This window comes from Anser anser (genome assembly GCF_964211835.1).
Source record: "Anser anser genome assembly, chromosome: 6".
Classification (NCBI taxonomy): Eukaryota; Metazoa; Chordata; class Aves; order Anseriformes; family Anatidae; genus Anser; species Anser anser.
This window is the reverse complement of record NC_139726.1, coordinates 1283899-1304137: the sequence shown is the minus strand read 5'-3', so window position 1 is coordinate 1304137 and position 20239 is coordinate 1283899.

Here is a 20239-nt window from a genome sequence, read left to right as displayed (position 1 = left end):
GGAATGGGCCGCACAGACACTGTGCTCTGAAGGCAGCTCCTGCCCCCGGGGAGCCGATCCACAGGCAGCGCTGGGCTTCCTCGATGCACAGCTGGAGCGCTCCCGACGCTGCCGCGTGCGGGACTCTGCGGGGCTGGCACCGGAGCTCCGTCGGAAACTCAGCATCCCTGCCCGCCCAATGGAAGCTGTCCGGGGGCAATTTCCAAGGCACCTATTCTAGTCCTGTCTGTTTCCTTGTTTTAAATTAGCAGCAGATGCTGTAAGAAGGAGCATGACAGAATTAAAAGGATAAGGGAGAGAAATGAATTTAGGTCTGCAGGCAGTAATGAGAAATATCTGTGTTAATAATAAATGTAAAGCCCAATAAATGTAATGATGTAACTACACCCATTGTGCTGAAGTGGGTTTATTTTAATCTCCCTAATAGGTCATTTCATGCCTGCTTTACCACAGCCAGCCTCCCCTCCTGCCCCCCCTCTCGTTCAGGGCACACTGTCCTTTAAAAATGGCTCTCCCCGTGCCTCAGTCCTTTGTATTTAATAGCATTAGTAAAAATTAATAATATTTTTCTTGCCGTCCTGGCAGAAGCACGCAGCCAGCATTGCCCTTAGCATCACCTGCCTGGAAAGGCCGATCCCAGCCTGGTGCCAGGGTTTGACCCCGCTGCAGGTGCCGGCGGCCTGCCCTCCTGGGCTGGGGGCTGGGGCAGCTGGGCAAGGGGCAGGGAGAGGAGACTTGTGGTGCATGGGGGCGAAAAGCAGTGATGAAACGATTAGAAAGTCTGGTGATGGGAGAAAGTGAGCCAGGACAGAAGGCCTACACAGAAGGGAGAATGGGGCTTGGCCAAACCCACCACCAGCACGGAGCACTTCTTGCCCACAGTGGGGCAGGCAGTGCCAGGACAGGTCACGTCTGCATTTATTAATTGCATCTAATTGTCACACCGAAACTGCATCACCGTTCTGTCACTGCTGCCCATCCTGCTCCATGCAGTGAGCTCTGTAGAGGAGTTTGATCTATACTGGTGATTAAGGAGGACTCATTACAGTGTTCTCAATTCTTGACTGAAATTCAGTAAATGTTTTTTCCCAAAAGCTGGTGGGACCTCGGTCCTGCTGCATCACAGGGAGATGCTCGGTGTGGTCCTGGGAGGGACCTTCCCTGCCCCAGCCAGCGCGGGACGGGAGGCGATGAAGAGGGGACCTGTCCTCCACAGGGCTTCAGCTGAAATCTTCAGTGACAGAGGCTTCAGGGAGCCACCCCGGCTTTTCTGCGTGACCCCGGCCACATCTTCTGTACCAGGCAGACAGCTGGGAGAGGATGAAAGAAAACGGCAGCTCAGAAAAAAGGCCATTGTCTGCTCGTGAGCATCAAAATAGTTGGAAAATAAATAACCAGGATTTTTCCTGTTTTCCTGCCTTTCCTTCATAATTTTTAATTTTAATGACTATTGTGTTTATTTATTTATTTATTTATTTTTCTGCAAGAAATAAACTGTTTAGAAAGAAGCTAGGGACAGCTGGTTTTAACTGAAAACAGTCACTTTTTTTTTTTTTTTCAAATTCTCTATCACTTGTGTCATATTTAAAAGCACTTATTATTTTATCCCCAAGGGTCTTTCCCTCAGGTCTCTTGAGAATTCTCCATAAAGTTGTTAAATGATACTAAAAAGTTTTAAAGACAATGAATGTGAAGATTATCAAATTACAGTAGTATAAAATATTTCCTTCTGCTAACAAATATTTAAATTTGTTTTAAATATACTATTTCCATGAACATGCCATTTGAGTTAATTACTTTACAGTAAATGCACCTCTTAAATAATTGCTAAACCTCAAGAAATGCTTTCAATAATTGACTGAGTTTTCGTAAGGAAAAATGCTGTTATTAAATCCAAATTAAATGCACATTTGAGACACTTAACTTAGAGTGCTAACATACCAAGCATTTTCATACTGTATAAGAAATAACTTTGGAAATTACTGGCAGGAAGCAGTCACGCTACAGTCATCTCCAATCACCCCCTCCTCTTTTTTCTGACTCCCACATCTATTAAAACATTTTTTTTATGAATGCACCAAAAGTTTTTAAGAAATCTCCAGTTTAAGGTGCACGTGCATCCCCGAGCGAACAGACAGCAGTTTCAATAACGCGGTTTTGTACACCGTAACTATCTGGGGTCTGGGCTAACGCATTGCCTGAGCTTTTTGTCCGGCCAAGAGTTAGGCAGGAGCATGAAGAGGCCCGGAGGGTGCACAGCGCACGTACGTGAGGAATCACTGCCTGCTGCTGGTGGCAGGCTCCGAGCAGTCCCACGGGTGGTGGTGCTGCCTCTCCTGGAGGAGAAGGACACTAGCTTGGGGTCTGCCACCCCCTGGGTGGCATGGGGACGATCCCGTGCTTCCTCCCTGCCGTGGCGAGAAGCTGCCGGTCCGCCAGGTCGCCTGGCAAGGCGCTGGTTTAGGAACGCTTCAGACTGCGACTCAGCTCACCCGAAGCAGAACACCAATTTTCTCTGTCCAGATCTACCTTGGCATCCTACATTTCTCATGCTTTGACAAGCGGCGTTAATCTTAGATAAGTCTCCCTTTCCGCATAGCTATTCCCTTCGTTGCCCTTGGCCTTTTAAGTACGTGGTATTTTACTTCAAAGCGGTGCTAGCCCTTTCAGGAAGAGCTGTAAGATCCGAGTCTGAATAGATAGTATCCAAAACAGTCTCAGCATTTTCCAGATCAGACTTCATAAAAAGTCCATGCCTTACCAAAGACAGTGTATGACTCCACAAAGAAATACAGAGGTTAGCACTAGAGGGAGGTATTTCCCCATGTACCAGGGATTCAAGGCAGCTGAAAAACAGCAAAATCTAGCAGCAGAGAAAGGGTATCTGTAATATTAAACTATGTTAATCAACTGCAATTAATAAGAGAGAGCTGCAACTCATCGTAATCAGCTCCCATCAGTTGCCAGTGATAAAGATATTACCGAGCAACAGATAATGAACTGATATTTAAACTGAATTACATTATTTAATGTATAGAAAGTTTCACAGACTCTTACAGTGCAGATTGTTTATATGTTTATTCTAATGAGCAAAGGAGCTTCAGAGCAAGATCCAAGGAGCAGGAGCTGGGAGAGGAAAATCCTGTCTCCTAAGGTGGAGGGGAGTGTTAAAGAGTCCTGGCACAGCAGCAGCACCTGATACTTTGGGTTAAGACGTGTCTGAATGTACAAGTTGCAGCGACTTACTGAATGCCCTAATTACATAGCTACCAAAGAGCGATCAGTGGCAATGATCTGTGCAGCGGCTGCCAATACTTCAGCGCCCGTGCGTTTCTGACGTAGATGAGAAGGGCTTTTAATTTCTCTTCCAAGCCTGGAAGAAACTCCTTCTAAAATCTGTAACATAAGAGGAAAATAAAAAAATTCCAGCAGCTTGTTCCCGTGCCCACCCGAAGCTGCAATACTGCGTGGATGTCTCACAGCCTGGCATTTCCTAGGACGTCCATCAGCTCCTGGAAGAAAGGAATGCGCTAACTAACGATGGTAATTCCAGGTTAGCAGGGGGGCAGTGGTGGAGCAGGGCACAGGGCAGCACCTTCCGCTGCTCTCATCGTAGCCACCCTGCGCTGGGATGAGGGAGGAGGTGGGAGCAATGGAGAGCTGGCACTTCAGAGCAAGAGCACTGCCGTGGGAAGTTCCATAAGGGTTTTTGTCCCACGGCCACGCTTGATGAAGGGCGGTCCTGCCCTGTGCAACACGTGCTCAGATCCCAACGGCCTCAAAACGGGGGCCTGCAAGGGGGTCCTGCAGCGGGAAGCTGGGCACAGAGCTGAGGAGCTCTGGGGAGTGGGGGGGGGGGGGGGGGGCGGTTGTGGCTGGCCATGAGCCCACAAACGCTGTTGGTGACGTACACTGAAAGCAGGCTAAAACCAGCGCCTGGTCCCGCAGCGATGCTGACCACGCTCGGCAGCCCTGGGGGATGTTGTGGATGTGAGCCCAGTGCCGGTGATCGCTCAGCTCGCAAACAAAGTAATTAAAGATCGGAGTCCCCGAGCGTTGTGCACGCGCAGTCCCCAGGAGCCGCAGGGCCGCAGGCTGTGACAATAGCGCGGGGCCACCTGGCTAACCTGTGACACGAGGCAGGCGGATCAATCGCTTGATCTCCAGTACAAACAGTGTGTGAGGGCGAGAAAAACTGAGGCTCTAAAAATATGCAGATATTGGTGAATTAAGAAGGACACGTGGCTCCGGCTGGGTGAGAACTGACAAAGAAGAAATGGAAGTGCTGGCTATTGATTACAAACACTAATTTATTAGTAAAATTATTTAAAGTAAAACATATTACATGTTACTCTCTCTACCCACTTCTGGTTTTCAGACAAGTCGGTCACTAGCAGGTGTTCAGCCCGTCTCAGCACGACCCTGAGCAGGACGGGAGGGAGCACCCTCTGACCTCGGCATGGACATACCCGCAGCACAGCGCTTGTTTGTACTGGCCTGGTACCTGCGATGCTAGCTCTGTACTTAACACGTCTCTGCTATGTTCATCTATTCAAGTTCACCTACTCAAACTTCAAAATGGCTCAAAATTGTTTTTCTTGCAAATGATTAAATATTTCCCAGGAAAATGCGGTCTGCTGACAGTCATCTTGAAGGACAACAACTGTTTTATGGTAAAAGAGTGGATGGAGAAAGCTTGATCGTTGGAGTTTTATTACTCTGTAGACTTGCACCTGCCTGGCTGTACAGTCTTGGTCTAAAGGCTGCAAGTTGTGTTTGCTGAGACTGAAGACTCGCTAGCCTTTGTCAACCTTCTCTGAGTTAGTTAAGGGCAGGAATAAAATATTGTAGGGAAGGAAAGGTTCTGGTTTGAGAAACAGCTGCAAAATTGAACCAAGTCCAAATCTGTAGCAAAGATTGATGTTCACATAAACAATTACAGCTGTAGCTTAAGTGTTCCGTGATAAGCAATGGTACATATCAGCCTTTCACTTGCTGTTTCTGTAATAAAGTTGTTATAGCTACATTAATTAATCTAAGGGCACTTCTAAGCATCATTTTATCCATCCACCTCTCTGAGGAAGCAGTACCTCTGGAGTTCTTAATAAAATAATAAATAATAGCAGTATAAACTCCTGGCTGCTCCCAGCTCCTCCAAGACTGCCAAGAGAAGTCACCGTAGCCCCCACAAACACCACTCTGGCTGCGTCCTTGCCCTGACCTCAGCATGGATTAATAGAGCCGATGATTTATTCCTTCAAAGAATATTCTTTTAAATAACACTGCCACGCACTCAGCTTCGGCTGCTTTTCAGGAGAGTGCTCCAGAGGATGTTTTGATGCATTCGCATCACCTCTGTAGGGATGATTTGCACAACGTTCACTTGGAGAGTTCATCGGCAGTGCGTGGACACACGCAAGCGGCAGGAATTTGGACAGAGTTGACGAACTGTTATTATTTACTGCACTAATCAGGGGGGTTATTTTTTTTTTTAATGGAGCTTTTTTTTTTTTTTTTTTTTTTTTCCAACAGAAAAATGCCATCTGGATGGAACCAAGACGTCTTGCAGGGACCTGCTGGTTTTGCTACCCCTTTCTGACAGAAGCCAGGCGCGTTTCCCAGGGCAGCCTGCCCCACTCTGCCACCACCCAGCCCAGCGCGCCCGCAGTGGCAGCCCCATCCCAGGTCCCACTCGGTGCCCCCACGTAGCGCCCGGCCTGCAGCGGGGCTGGGATGGGGCCTGGCACCAGCGCCCGGCACTGAAACGAGGCGAACAACTGCCTTTGTTTGCTGGGCATTGAAAAGTGCTTGGCATTACAGGCCTTCCTGAGATGAACAATATATTTCAGCTGTGCCAGAGTGATCGCTTCAGATGATACAGATTTAGGCTAAAAAAAAACCAACAACAACAACAAAAAACACAACAACAACAAAACAACTATGCTATTTGTTCACATTTTCAAGACCACTATCATAACTTCTTGAAATAAATAAATAAATAAATAAAATGCACAAGTGAAAGCTTGGGTTTTCACCCAAGCCCCAGCTCAGCCCAGCCCGGTCGGTTTCCTAACCAGACCCAGAGCAGTGCGGAGGCCTGTGCTGCGTGGCCTCGCTGTTGGTGATGGGCATGCCCCTGTCAGATGAGAGGGTGCACCAAGTCACCCTGCTTCAGCAGCATTAGCTATGCATTGTTAATGTGTAAACAATCATTAAAACAATTAAAATGGCAAAAGTGACACAGGTCCGGATGTGTACTGCAGGCTGCTGCTTCTCTCTTCACTCCTGTTCATGCTTGCGCCTGTGGAGGATTTTCTCTTCCATTTCCATGGAGGGTTTTGCACAGCTCACCTTGGATAAAGTGCAGACACCCAGGTCTGCACCGTGCATGAGTGTTGGAGCTGGTGGCTCAGTGGCAGAGCTGCTCCAAGCAGCCCGTGGGACAGCAGGGTCTCCTAGGGGGAAAAAGCCTCCTCAGGAGCTGCTCCCAAGGCTGGGAAGCCTGCAGATTCTGTCTTACAATCAACAGAACTGAGTGGGACCCAAAAAAAAAAAAAAAAGAGGAGATTAAGGATTTTTATTATTATTATTATTATTTTAATCATTAAAATGCTAACCAAAGGAAAGCTGCACACTGCTATGCAGCTCCTATTCTCAGCTATTAGCACTATCAGCCACCTTTTCCTTACTTCTGATGGTAATTCTTCCCTTCGGGTCCCAGATCTCTCTCCTGGCAAACACCAGTGGTGCTTGAATGCAAGTGCTGCACACGCAGGGAGAAGTAAGAGCATCCATGCAAATTGCGCTTAAACCACTGTTTCACCTTCTTTTGAAACTCCTGATTTTAGAGAATTACTTTACATCGTACTGATCTACAAGGACAAAAATGTTGGGCTCGACTGTTGGACTGTATTTCTCCCAAGTGGGAATCTTGCCCCAAAACCAGGTCTGTGGAAGCTGTGGTTTGTTTCTCTGCGGGGTGAGCAGAGCGCAGCCTGGTCGGGCGCAGCTGGGGCTCCACGCGGACGGAGCGCACTGGGCCGGCACAGGGACACTCATGGGGGCAGGAATGGGCATTTTGGGGCATTTGGGATCCTTTTGGGGTGTTGTGGGGGCGGCTGGCCGGGCGAGGAGCCCCGCGGGGCCGCACAGCGCTAGATGGCATTGTTACACCAGCGCTGCGCCACGCCGGCCGCTGTGAGACCCAAATTAGTAGACAATTATCCCTCTTCCACTCCTCCTTTTATGTGATGAAACTGGTTACTTATAGCCTGCAGGATAAATTCTATAGGGTGCCTGACTCAGTCAGGGCTGTTTCTTCACAGGCTCTCTCTTCCCAGCTTTCACCTCAATCTGTCATACAGATTTGACACTGCATCGTTCCAACAGTGCTCAGAAATGACATGTATATAATGTGGAATATTGTGCACATTTACAGCCAGGATTTTTTCCCCTTAAAACATTGCTTGCTATATTCTGGCAGTCGTTGTTCTGGAAATAAAATAAAATTTGAAAAAAAAAAAAAAAAAAGCAGAGGGTTCTTTTCTTTCTGTGTATCAGTGACCATATTAAAGAAAAAACTTTTATTCAGATGCTAATGCTATGCAGGACGGTGTGCATTTGATTTTTAGTGGAGGCTGTCAGGACTTGCAATTGTCCGGTAGTTCCACGCTAATTAAAAAGACGACGACGCTGTGCAACAGCACACACTGCGTGCACCCGACGCAGGATGTTTTTATGATTCTGTTCCATTAATGCCTGATATTATAAATCAAATTAACTGGCATTTCTATTAAGAAAAAATCCTTTAAAAAAAACAACAAGACCAGCTCAGTAAGTCTGAGAACCCTTTTCCTCGAGTGAATTAAATACATAACAGCAGCTTTGTTTTCCTGTGCTGCCTCTATAATCATCCTTTTCCTGCCCTATAATAATAATCAGAGACTGAGTTCAATTATTTCATTCAAGAAAACAAAACAAAAAATCACAATTGCATTTGAATGACTTCACAATTCAGTTCCATTTGTGAGTGAACATTGCTCTAATTCTACATCTGGTTAAAAGCAAAATTTCAGCAACACTCCTTTCACGGTGCGTGCATATGGCAAAAACACAAATATGTACATACACACTCCTGTGATGTACAGAAACACACGCAGGTGGCAGAGATACTGACAATAATTGCAAATCCCTCCGAACAACATTTCCTGTAAGATTTTGAAAAGCAAGTTATTTTGGCACCCACTGAGTAACTCAAGATGCAGCTTTACTCCGGCTGTTGATTTATTGGGGTTGCTGGTTTTTTTTTTTTCCTCCCCCGTTCAATATCTTTTGTTCCCCAGGCTGTGATTTGTCGCCTGAACTCCGGCGGTCCTGCAGCCCGGCTGCGCCAGCCTTTCGCCCGGGCTCCCAAGCAGACGCTGCGCATCGGCACCTCCGCTGTCACAGCAGGAACAAACCCGGGGGCCGGGGGGCTCCAGGGAGGGCGAGCAAGGAGTTAAACCTTTGGAGCGAACTTTTAAATGATGCAGTGTGTGCTGGAGAGAGGGATTTCTCGTTAATGCTACTCACGTGAAGGCAAACAAGGGCTGCGCACGGGCTCAGCTTCGTGCGCCGGTGGCCGAGGGCCGGCACGTGGAGCAGCTCGGGAGGGATGGAGCCAGGCCAGCCTCGGGAGCGGGAAGCCCTTGTGGGTGAGGTTTATTTGTCACCATCAGAAGGCAAGAGAAAAGAAGGAAAAAAAAAAGGCTGCTGATCAGGGTCCTTATTCTGGTGGATTTTTAGCACACGTTTTGTGCCAGCCCAAATAGGACTGGGAAGATCCCTGCAGAGCTCAGCCAGGTTTGAAAGCTTTTGAAATAAAGTGCATTATTAAATTCCATCTTTTAATCCCTATTTTTAGCACTCAGTGCAGAGCCACAGGCCCGGTACAGCACACGGCTTTGCACTGTCAGGATCCTCCGCGGCGTTTGCAAACACCACGAGAAGCGAGGTGGGTGCTCAATGCTGCTGCGAGGCAAACGCTGCCCCAGCGGGGCTGGTGGGCCAGGAGCAAAACCGTGCGCTGCTCGCCATAACTCGCTGCTATCTGTACCTGATTTTATTGTTGTTTACATACAACTTGTGGTCCTACCCTGAACTTGCACAGCTGTGATTTTTGCTTTCTGTTTTTAAAGGGTCATCCAGGATTTAAAATCCTGGGTATACTATATCCCCATGCATATATATGGGGAGAACTTTTTCCTTTTCTTTAAGAATACTGCCTTTCTCCCTACAGAAAAAATAAATCTACTGCTTGCCTTTAGCATCATCCTGATCTCCTGCTCCCACACCCTACACTTTAATTTCACTCTTAAAAGCATGAGGAAAACAAATCTTCCCGAGCAAGACTGATCAGCGTGGTGGCTTCATGCAGACTGTTGTACAATAAAAATCCCAAAGTATGTCAATAGAAGGCTCACAAAATCATAACAAAAACCAAACGCTATGCAAATAGCTGCACGCTCCGAAGGCACGCGGTGCAAAGCCCTCCGACACAGCCACCACAGCCGAGGCTGCTGCTTCAATAAAACCCTTTCAGCGCCTCCGCCAAACTTTGTCCATTATTTTTAAAGAAATCATCACCGCTGCGGCTGCGGCTATTATTAGCCCGGGCACGTGCCCCATGCTCACACGACTCGCCGGCACTGCTGCAGAAGTCAGGCTGAGAAATGGGAGCGCGGGGAGCCCGCTGCGGGCTGCTCACCGGGGAGGGGGCGAGCTGCCTGCCGCAGCCCGGCCGGCAAGCCGGGAAGGCTCGGAGGGGAAAGGGATCCGTGCATTATTTATCGATGGCTGCTCGCGGCCGTCACACAAGTTAATCAGCTCTGATAGCACGGATGAAGCCAGCTGCAGTTCTTGCAGGCTGATGGGGCTTGCTCTGCTAAACGCTGCGCGCTGCAAATCAAAGTTTTCATTGCTGTGTTCAAAGAGGGAACATCATTTAGTGTCACTTTATTAATCGCCGTTTATCTCTGGATAAACACAAGTTTTGTTCGGGCACTCCGAGTGTGTTTATTTTTACTTCCAGTCTTGTCATGGTCTGCAGAAATCTAAAAGCCAGATATAGACCTAAGTTCTGCTGAACCACGCAGGGAATACTTTTAACTGTAATTGTAGAAGAAATGCTCTGTCATTCTGTTTGCTTTTCCTTAGAAACTTCATTCTGCTTAAAAATAATGTTCTGCCTTAGAGGAATGAAGCGAGGGAATGAGAGATCACACAGAGAAATCTCCGCTTATGAGAACTAACACTTTAAGTTCTGCTGCTTGATGATTTCCATGTGCAGCCCCAAACACTTTTCTGACGCAGGAGGCTTCAAGCATTTGGAGACTGCCCCCACACCTGCAAGCACCCCCCTGTGCTCACTGCCAGCACCCCAGGGGAACAGGGGCAGCACACAGAGCCAAACAAAGTAAACTAGCCCGTCTCCATCAGCTGGCCAGCCGGTTGTGCTGATGCTGGCGCATCAATTCAGCAACTCTGGGACAGCTGGAGGCGGGGAGCCCCGCACGCAGCCCTGACCGAGGGGCTGGCTGTGCAGCCACATCCGTGGCAGGCTTTGTACCTGCGGCAGCGAGCGGCAGCCGGGCCATTTGTGCTCTGACGGCAGCTGTCAACACGCGGTGTGTCTCTCAGCGCTCGGCACAAGGTGCGGGTAAATGCTGGGTTTCTGACGGGCTGCTGCACGCTCGCCGTGATGATACGCGTACGGGTAAACATCTCCCATCCATCAGAGGCATCTCTGGAGCGCCCACCAATCACCATAGTAACTGAGAACCAATTACAGTAATTAAGATTCACAGGGAGTTGTCCCTTATAATCAGGAGCTATTCTAATTTTTAATTTATTTATTTATAGGCCTCTCTGGCGCTCGCAGCATCCTCATGCCCGGTGAAGCTCCGGCGTGCTTCCCTCCGAGGCACCGCGACCTTGCGCATTTACTGGGCACGGGGAAGGCTGCGGTGGGACGGGGAGGCACCCGGAGCACCCATAAAACACCCAGCCACCTGCAGCAGTCGCTGGGGGACGAGGAGGGGGCACCAGGATGGGTGGTGCCACACGCCTGGAGCTGGTGGCACCACACTGCCAAGGCAGCAGGCACAGGCAGCTGCCAGGCGGCAGGAGCGCGCCGGTGGCTTGGCAGGGACCGCATGCGGTGGCCCTGCCAAGCCAGAGGAGCCCTGGTTGCTGGGCTGAAGCAAGGCGCCTGTGCAAAACCCCATGCTGAAGCCAACATGCTGAAGCCAATATGCCTTTTTTCCTTTTTTTTCTAAATACACACTATAACTGCGGCAGCAGCGCTATTCGGGCTGAGGCAGCGCAACACATGGGAGGCCGTGGCAGCATCTTCCCTTGGATTCGAAGCGTGCATATGGTGGGGAAAATGCAAGGTTAGCGTGTGCTTTCCTTCCTGACTGCCTAAATCTGCTGGTGTCATCAGGTGGTGTGATGGCATCAGACACAAAATGACAAAAAAAATAGATTTACGAAAAAGACTGTCTTAGTCTCGTTTTTTTTTTTTTAATTATTATTATTTTTTTCTATAATATTTGTTAATGGTATCAGAACACTGTTAGGTAATTTGACCCCACTTCCCTGAGCCAGACACAAATTAGATAGGGAGATAAAACAAAAATATAAAGCTACTGAGCTTATTCTGCACACTGAATATATCAATAAAAAGCCTTTAAGAATCCTATGCATAAGTAACAATGCATACCGTAAGTCAAATAGCTTTTATTTCCCATTAAAAAAGGTGGGTGCTCCAAAATCCCCATCTAAGATCCCGTTCAAAGCCCCAAACCTCTCCTTCCCCAGCTCAGCTCTCTTCAGTGACTGGCACCAGAGACGTTCCTGTTGCGTAGAGTCAAGTGGGGTTGTGCTGGGTTACATTGCATCACTAGGCACAAGACATAACCACATGTAAAATGACATAATGCAAATTTCAACAAGATGTGGGTTTCTTCCTACACACTGAAATGCTTTCCAGAACTTGTACACCGCTGACTTTCTGGATGACGACTGAGGACGGGAGGTGCTTTGGGGGAGCACCACGCGCAGCAGAGCCTCCACCTCTCTCGGGGGCATCACTGCGAAGGCGCCTTTATCACAGACTTTCCCTTTCCCTCAGTTACATCACTTACCTCGTCTGCTCTTCACCTGGCTCCAAACAGCTCCAAACCTGGATAAGACCACAAGCCATGTGAGTACAGACCAGCAGATCTATACGTCTGGAAATGTGCATTGCAGGTGGGATACCCATTTTCAAAACCTACTCCTACGTAGGTGCAAAGGAGGATGCTCCTAGACGCTCAAAGAGCTGCCATTAGAAAGCCATCTCTCTTACCCTTTTGGGGTAAGGGAGTTTCTTTAAGAGAGTTTCTTCTAAGAGGGTTTCTTTATTTTCCTTAAATAAATCAAATAATTCTGAGAAGGATCAGCTTAGCTCTGGGGAATATCAAAGCTTTTTATAATTATTAATATACTTACTAATTATAATTATCTTTTATAGTTTCTTCAAGATTCTTTCATATCTAACTGAAGCCATTATTTGACTGGTAGCTCAAAATCTAATCACAGTTTTTGTATCACCGAACGTTAGTAAAAATGTGGAATTTTTCACTGCTTTGGCTACCTTGACTCTGTTGATATAATTTAAGCAAAAACAAATAAGTAGAAAAAAGCTTGTCACCTTTAGACAGTATATAATATCTGTCTGAGAAGGCAATCAAAAGAAAACAGCATGTTATTTACAAGAAGTGAAATATCAGGCTTTGATCTGGCCTAGCATGTCAGGTATTCCTCTAGAAAGTTGTTACATACATTTCTCTTGTTCTTTTGCCAGGGTTGGGAGGTTGTTAAATACCTTTTATACATCACTTGTCTGTACTTGAGGGAAGAGTAATAGGGTGCCTGAGATTACTCCTACATAGCCCTTTCGTTGTTCATCATCCAGGATCTAGTTTGTGGGAAGAAAAAACACAAACTGCACCGAAATCCTGGAGACACATGGGTGAAAGAGAAGCAGACTTCTGACAGGTGCACCAGGAATGCCTTTTAGGCCATTTTAACACACACCTGAGTGGAAGGTCTCAAGACCGCACTGCAACCAAACCCCAATGTGTTCACAAAATAAGACCAAGGTTCGGAAATAACAATTCTCGAGGTGTTCCAGCTCTGTTTTCTGCTTTAAAACTAGCACAGAAACATGCTGTTAAACAGCAAGGGCACATCTCACATAAAATCTTCTCATGTGAGATATTAAAAAGCTCACGTGGTAAAGGTCAGGTCGTTCCTGGCCACCCACAGCCACCGTGGGAATGAACCCAAGGCAGTACCTTTCATCCGGCACTGGGACAAGCGCCAGGATCTGCAATCTTACTTCGATTATCCAGGATATTGTGTCTGCAACATTTATAGCGCACCTGGCACCGCACTGGGCTATGCGCAGTCAGCAGTGGGAGGTGCATCTCCTTGCCTATCTGCCCAGCTTAGTGGTTAACCCTGGAGGAAAAAACCAGCATCTAAAGAACTGAACATCACTGGTGGCTTTTATTTCATTTCTCTTTATTTGGGATTCTTCACAGAAATAGAAAATTTTGGCTTATAGTTCCAGTCACAAAGTTCATCTAATCTACACTCATTTTATAATGTTTTGGGGTTTGTTTGTTTGTTTTTTGAAAATAAAAATAAGGCTTAGAAATTCATACTTAACACCATTCTTATTTTTTTTTCATGCTTTAGGGTCCCAAAATAATGACTTCGTCTATTTTTAATGGGTCATGCAACTAAGATGACAACACTTTCTCTACCAAGCCTTGTTGGGAGAAAGGACTCCACCGGGTAGAACATGAACACCGTGAACATTCACATGAAATATAAAAGTGGTGAGATGCAAACCAAACCTGCAGCCGGTGCTTCAGCTGGTATAGGTTGAATTGCTGAAGGCTGTGGAGCTGCTGTACCCCGCGTCAGCAGTGCAGCTGGCCTTTGTGCCTCGCTGCTGGTATCGCTGCGGAGGAAGGGCTGCGAGGGCGAGTCCTGCACTTTTCGTGCCTGATGCACAGTCCGCAGCTGCCTGGGCCCTTCTCAGCAAGGAGCTAATTGCAGAGTCCTCCAGCAAGTTCTCATGTTAGTAAAACTTCATTATTTCATCAAAACATACAAAAGAACATTTCCTGGTCTATGCTGAACTGCTATAAATAATTATACCAGAGTATTCCTGGCAAATCAGTGAACAAAGCAGATCTTTACTCATTCGCTGGGCTTGTGGTCTTGAATTTCTGCATGCTACACATTCCTCCCCTTGGTGCACAGACTGTCCTGGATACCTGTATGCTGAGCAAATAAGCAAGACAGACTATTTGTCCACCTACTCATTATTTTCAACATGTAATTTACAAAGCGTGAAACAATGAGACTACGTTACTGATTAAAAACTGTTCCTGGAGATTCACCTGAATGCAGACATGAGTCAAGACCTCATTTCCTCCCTTTCCTTGTTGTGTGTGCACGTCTATGAGAAGGGAACCAGGGGATAAAGGTGACTGGACTCAGGATATTAATGTTTTGGCTGAAATCTTGATATCGAAGTGTACTCTGCAGTGTTGCTTTGGATGCAGAGACGTATGGCCCTGTACTTCAGTAGGTCTATGGCAGTAAACTTGATCAGAGAAAATAAATATTTCTGATGGATACATGGGCAAAGTGTTAGACTGATCAAACCCGTGAACTGGCCATAATTCATAGGGTCATAGAATCATCTTGGTCACAAAACACTTTCAAGAGCATCAAGTCCAAACCTCTATCCACTGATAAGGCCAAAAAATGTATCTTTTCTGTCTGCAGAACACATTTTTCACGTGTTTTGTTTGTTTGGGCTGCTGCTCACTGGCTTGGTAGGAGCCACATCTGCCTGGAGGAACAGTGCTGCGACAGAGCGCTGGGGGTGAGCGTTGTGGTGCGTGCAAGGTAGCAGCTCTTCCACGGTAATTTCAGTAGTTTAAGCAAGGAGCATTTAAGACCCTGGATAAAAACTGCAAACAGGACTTGTCTCAGCGTGTGAAATGCAATAGTTCTGTGCTCCTCCACACCAGAGGAGCCTGAAGTTAGCAAAATAAATGCCAGGGCTGCTCATCTAGTTCAATGTGTCTGCATGTCTGAAACCCTCAGATCTTAGTAGCTTGATTTGATTATCTTGATTATCAGCATCTGCTTTAGTGGCTTACACTATCAAACAGAAGACATCAGTTTAAATTATGGCTTCTGTCTTTTACCTCCTGACAGAGCTGCCGTGCTCATACTGCGGAGGAGGATTGTAAAAGCAAAAGAGAGAGGATAAAACTGCATGTGTGTTAGGCCATCCAAAACAGGAGGGAAAGGAGGGGAAGCCCTCAGAAACTGTGGCTTCAGGTCCCTGCCCCAGGAGAACCTACCTGGAAAGGTAATTTCCTGCACAATGTCAGCACGTGGGAGCTCCTCTGCTCCTCCAGAGGCTGGTGGAAACCTAACCATGGTGGTGAGATGTCCCAGCAAACGTTCGGCCACACCAGTAGCCATTCATTTCTCATCTGGATGCATTTGGATGCCTTTGGAGCCCTTCCCCAGGCTTAGAGAATGTCAGGATTCCCTACGGCAGGATCTCTCCTTTTAGCTTTAATGGCTTTGCTACATTATTGATCCTTCTTTCCAGTCTTTTCAAATCTGCTGGGATCTAGGAAAAGTTATTTATGGAGAAGCAGTTGTGACCCAGCTTGGAATCAGACTTCTGTTGGCAGAGGTGGCAATGTTCAGTCTGGCATGTGGAGAAGGGCTGAAGAGAGGGAAAATTTGTAGGTAGGACCTGGTTCTTTCTCATATATTTTGTAACAAAGAATATTTGCCTCACTGGAGTTGGGGTGTTACTGTAAAGGAAATGTCAAATATTAATATTTGCAAAAGCTCTTTTTCTGGTCCACAGATCACTGCGTCCAACCCAGAACATTGTGAATAGGCAGATCTGGAGCTGGAGTTATTTCTGATGTTCCCTGGGGTTTTCTTTTTTTTTTTTTTTTCTGGGCCCCTCAGTCTTATCTCCTTTTCTTTTTCACTTTTTTAAGATATCCACAACTCTTCATTTTACTCAAGGTTTTTTCCTCTAACCCATTCTCCTTTTGATTTCCTTTTCTTCATTTTCCCAAGCTCCCTGCCCTTTCTTCTCATATCATACCATTCTATTTTTCACATGCATGAAAATAGGTGTGTTTCCTTTCCTCAATGCTAAAGGAGTTGGCTGTCATTAAAATCACCAAGCAAATTTCATGTAGGAATGACACTGATACTTCAAGGATCTTTGTCTTTTATTACTCCAATAATCACTCCTTTAACAAATGCCATACCCTTACTACAATGTTTATCAGCGCTCATTTTGTGGCCTTAATTCCAGTTTGTACCATTCCCTGATCCTTCCTTCCTCCTTCCCCAGGGCATCCAAAGCTCACCAACCTCCTTGGGCCAGACTCTTATCTCCAGTATTAAAGACAAGCAGTTGGTGTGTAGTCACTTGGGTGATCATTCACACAAATCAAAAATATTTAGTTTGAAACATCAAACATGCAATGTCATGTTCGTTAAAAAAATAAATAAATAAATAGACCAACTGCATAACCTCTACTCCTTCAGGTGTGGTCCTTTAAAAAACTCTAACAATTATGAAGAATGATCAATTTTATTGATAGTTTGTGAATGGACAAAAGAGCTAAATCTGACAAATCACTAGTGATGGATAGTTCAGTGTATAAATGAAAGAAAAAATGTAAGGGAATGATTTGTATTAGATTTTCAAACAGCCAAGAGGTTTTTAAATATTGTGTGTTTTTGTTGTCATTGTTTTGTTTTTTGTTTCTAAAGAACTTAGAAATAAGCTGCTTATCTCAGGCTCTGGGACTTGTTGTCACACCTAACAAACAAGCAAGCCAACAAACACAACCGGCAGCAGAAGAGGCAGGACACAACGTCTCTCAGCTGAAGTGCTCACGGTCCTGAGCTGCTCCCGTAGCAGCCAGGCAGAGGAGGGGTCAGGGCACACCTCTGCCTCTGCAGACCACTGCTGGCATGGTGAAGGTGGGTTCAGGTTGTGATTACTTGTTCGGTGGGGCTGCTTTGTGCCCTTCTCCACCTGGGTCAGCCCCCAAAGGTGCAGGAGCATGGGGTGACCAGAGCTAGCAGCAGGGCCAGGGGTCTGCGGTGAGAGGGAACGACTTCAACTCCAACCATTTCCACATGCTAGAAAGCAGTCCTAGACATAGCCAGCATTTCTTCATGACATAAGGACCTAAGATATGAAGCTTATGTACAAGAGAAAGAGATTCTGGATTGTTTCATGAACTTTAAATAATAAATTTTCATTCCGAGTACTTTGACTAAGATGGTATGGACTATGGCTTAAAGTGTACATTGAAAGTCAGAACTATTTCTTTGAGTCTTGAAACTGTCTATTTCAGAAATATAGAAGATAAAATTTGTAGTATGCAACATAAGATGTTTGGTAAAACTGTACCATATTCAGAAAAATGAACCTGGATTTATTTTCCCTGAATTTTGCCAACATTAATGGAACTGTAAATGAAAGGTTAGGTCTTCCCGTCACATAACCGGACAAATCTGCGCCAGTCACACTCCCCGCTGTCCCCTCTAGCTGCACGTGCTGTTCCCAGTGTCAGATGTCGATGCACATTTCAAAGAGCTTATGATCCCTTTTGGTGCACAAGCCAAAGGAACTGGTGGAATAAAAGGGAATACTGTGAGTACAAAATTGACTCGCGTACTGGGAGCCCCACTCGACAGCAAAGCTGCAGTGCTGCTACTTCCATTCCAAGGGTTTAAAAGGAGAAAAAAGATACAACTGAGCTGGTACTTGAAGATACTTGATGATCCTAGACATTGTTAGTGTGAGATACACCGGAGAGGAAATTTGCAGCATCTCTGACACCTCATCAGAGACGTGAGAAGCTGCTGAAGACAGCAGTACAGGTGTTTAACAAAGGTTTCAGTTTCAAAACATCCTTATAAACCCTCCTGTGTGTTTTGTTACAAGAGCAACTGGACGTGCTTCCACCTGGTGCTGGCAGGAGCCAAGGGTGGGGCAGCCCTGCAGACGCAGCCCCTTGCCTCAGAAAAAGGAGCAATATCATGGGTGCTGAACAGTCTCCAAAAAGCCATGGTGCCCTGACACACAGACAAACCATGTCACAGCATCCCACATAAGCATGGTGCATTTTCAGCTCATGGGTGTTTAAGGGCATTTCTAACAAAGCCAGCCTGAGAACAGCAAGATGGACAGTGTATTTCAGACCATGTACGTAGATATATAAGTATTTCAGTGAATTGTCTCTACCACTGGAAATCAGAACACCACGACAGCCCAATTTCCGTACTTGCAGTACTGTACAGCGCCGGCGAGCGTTATGTGAGCGGCGAGCAGGTAGGTAAGTCCAGTTAACAGAGGGTGCCAAGAGCTGAGAAACGAAGGTGGCCTCATCTCCCTCCTTGGTGCCCCGCTGCCATCAGTGAAACATTTTCTGCATTTCCACAAGCTCTTCCTGAGCTCATGCCCATGCAGCAGCCCCTGGGGAGCCCCCGGTGCCCAGGCACACGTGGGACCTGCCCACCTCTCCCCATCCTTGTTGGATGACCCTGAAACTCAGTGCAGTCAAAGCTCACCTGGCTCCCTGCCGAACCCCGGGGCTGCTCTTGGCACCCGCCCTCCTGGCAGCGCTTTCTGGGGCACTGGGGCAGCTGAACACCACGGTGCAGCCCTAAAAAACTTGGTAGAGGCAAACAAGGCACAAACACTTGGCAAACAGAAATCCCTCCTGCAGGAACCTGATCCAGACGCGTGCTCATTTGCTTCAAAAGAGAGTTCTGCTTTAAAGAGGGGGGAACTGCATGAGGGGATGGGAAGGCTTCAGTCATGTAGAACAGTCTCCGAGAGGTACCTGCTGCTCATTAAGAGGTAGACTTCTCTCGGGCTGTGTGTCATGTCAATCACTGCTTTTTTTGCAGACCCAAAGCCTTCTCTTCCTCTGTTAGAAGCTGTTATCATCTTCAAAGCCATATCAAAACAGCGTTTGTTCTGCACTTTGATTTCCCCCACACAGAGAATTCAAAGAGTACAGGTCTATTGGAGAGAGGGAAGGAGAGGAAGCGTTTCAGATGCTGTGTGTTTCCTCTGCATGTCGGCGAGTTGGGTGCCCGGTGATTAGCACAGCACCAAGGGCACTGGTTGGGGCAGCAATTTGCTCTCTCTTACTCAAAGTCACATTTGTTTGGGAACAGAAAATGGTCACAAGGCACGAACTCAGTATATCTGACACAAACCATGACAGTTGTTCAAGTTTTGTAAAAGGAAGTTAATATATAAATGATCCCAGTGTGTGGAGTTAAAGCCTAAAGGCATCATGCATCAGTGGCACATTACCTAAAGGTGCACGTGTTCATGTGACTGCCACAGTCAAAAAACAAACAAACAAACCACACACACACAAAAAAACCAACCAACCAAACAAACAAACAAAAAACAAACAAACAAACAAAAAATTCACATTAAAGAAAGGCAAATGAGAAATTTTATTTCCTGACATTGTGGAGTTAGATATCCAATGCCCACTGATTTTCAAGGTAAACCAGACCATGTTGCCTAAGTGTGCTGTGGCACTTCCACAAGCACCAGCCTGGTGGTACTGATCATTAGAAACACAAACAAAAACACAAATAAGTAATAGCAAAAGGTTAGGTTTCTATACACAAAAGCAAGCACACAGAAATACAAGGAACAAAAGAAATAATAATAAAAAAGCTCCACCCAACTTCATAAAAATTTAGATAACGTGCCTTGAAATAACAGAAAAACCTGGCTTTGCTAACACCAAACTATATTTTCCTTAGGTCAATTCAAGCCAACATAAAATTACCAAATTCCTTATTCCATGGCTATTGGTTGTTTTGCAAAGAAGAACAGATATCTGAAAGATTAATAAACAGTAAACAATCAAAAGAGAACTAAACAGTAAATGTGTATAACTGTCTGCATGTTGCTGGCCGTACTTTAGGAGACAGCCAGGGAGATAGAAATGCCTTTGAAACTCCCCCTTGGGGAGCTCGGTCCTTTAGCAGCTCCCTATCACCACAGACCATCACGTTACAAGAGCTTAGTCTTTCC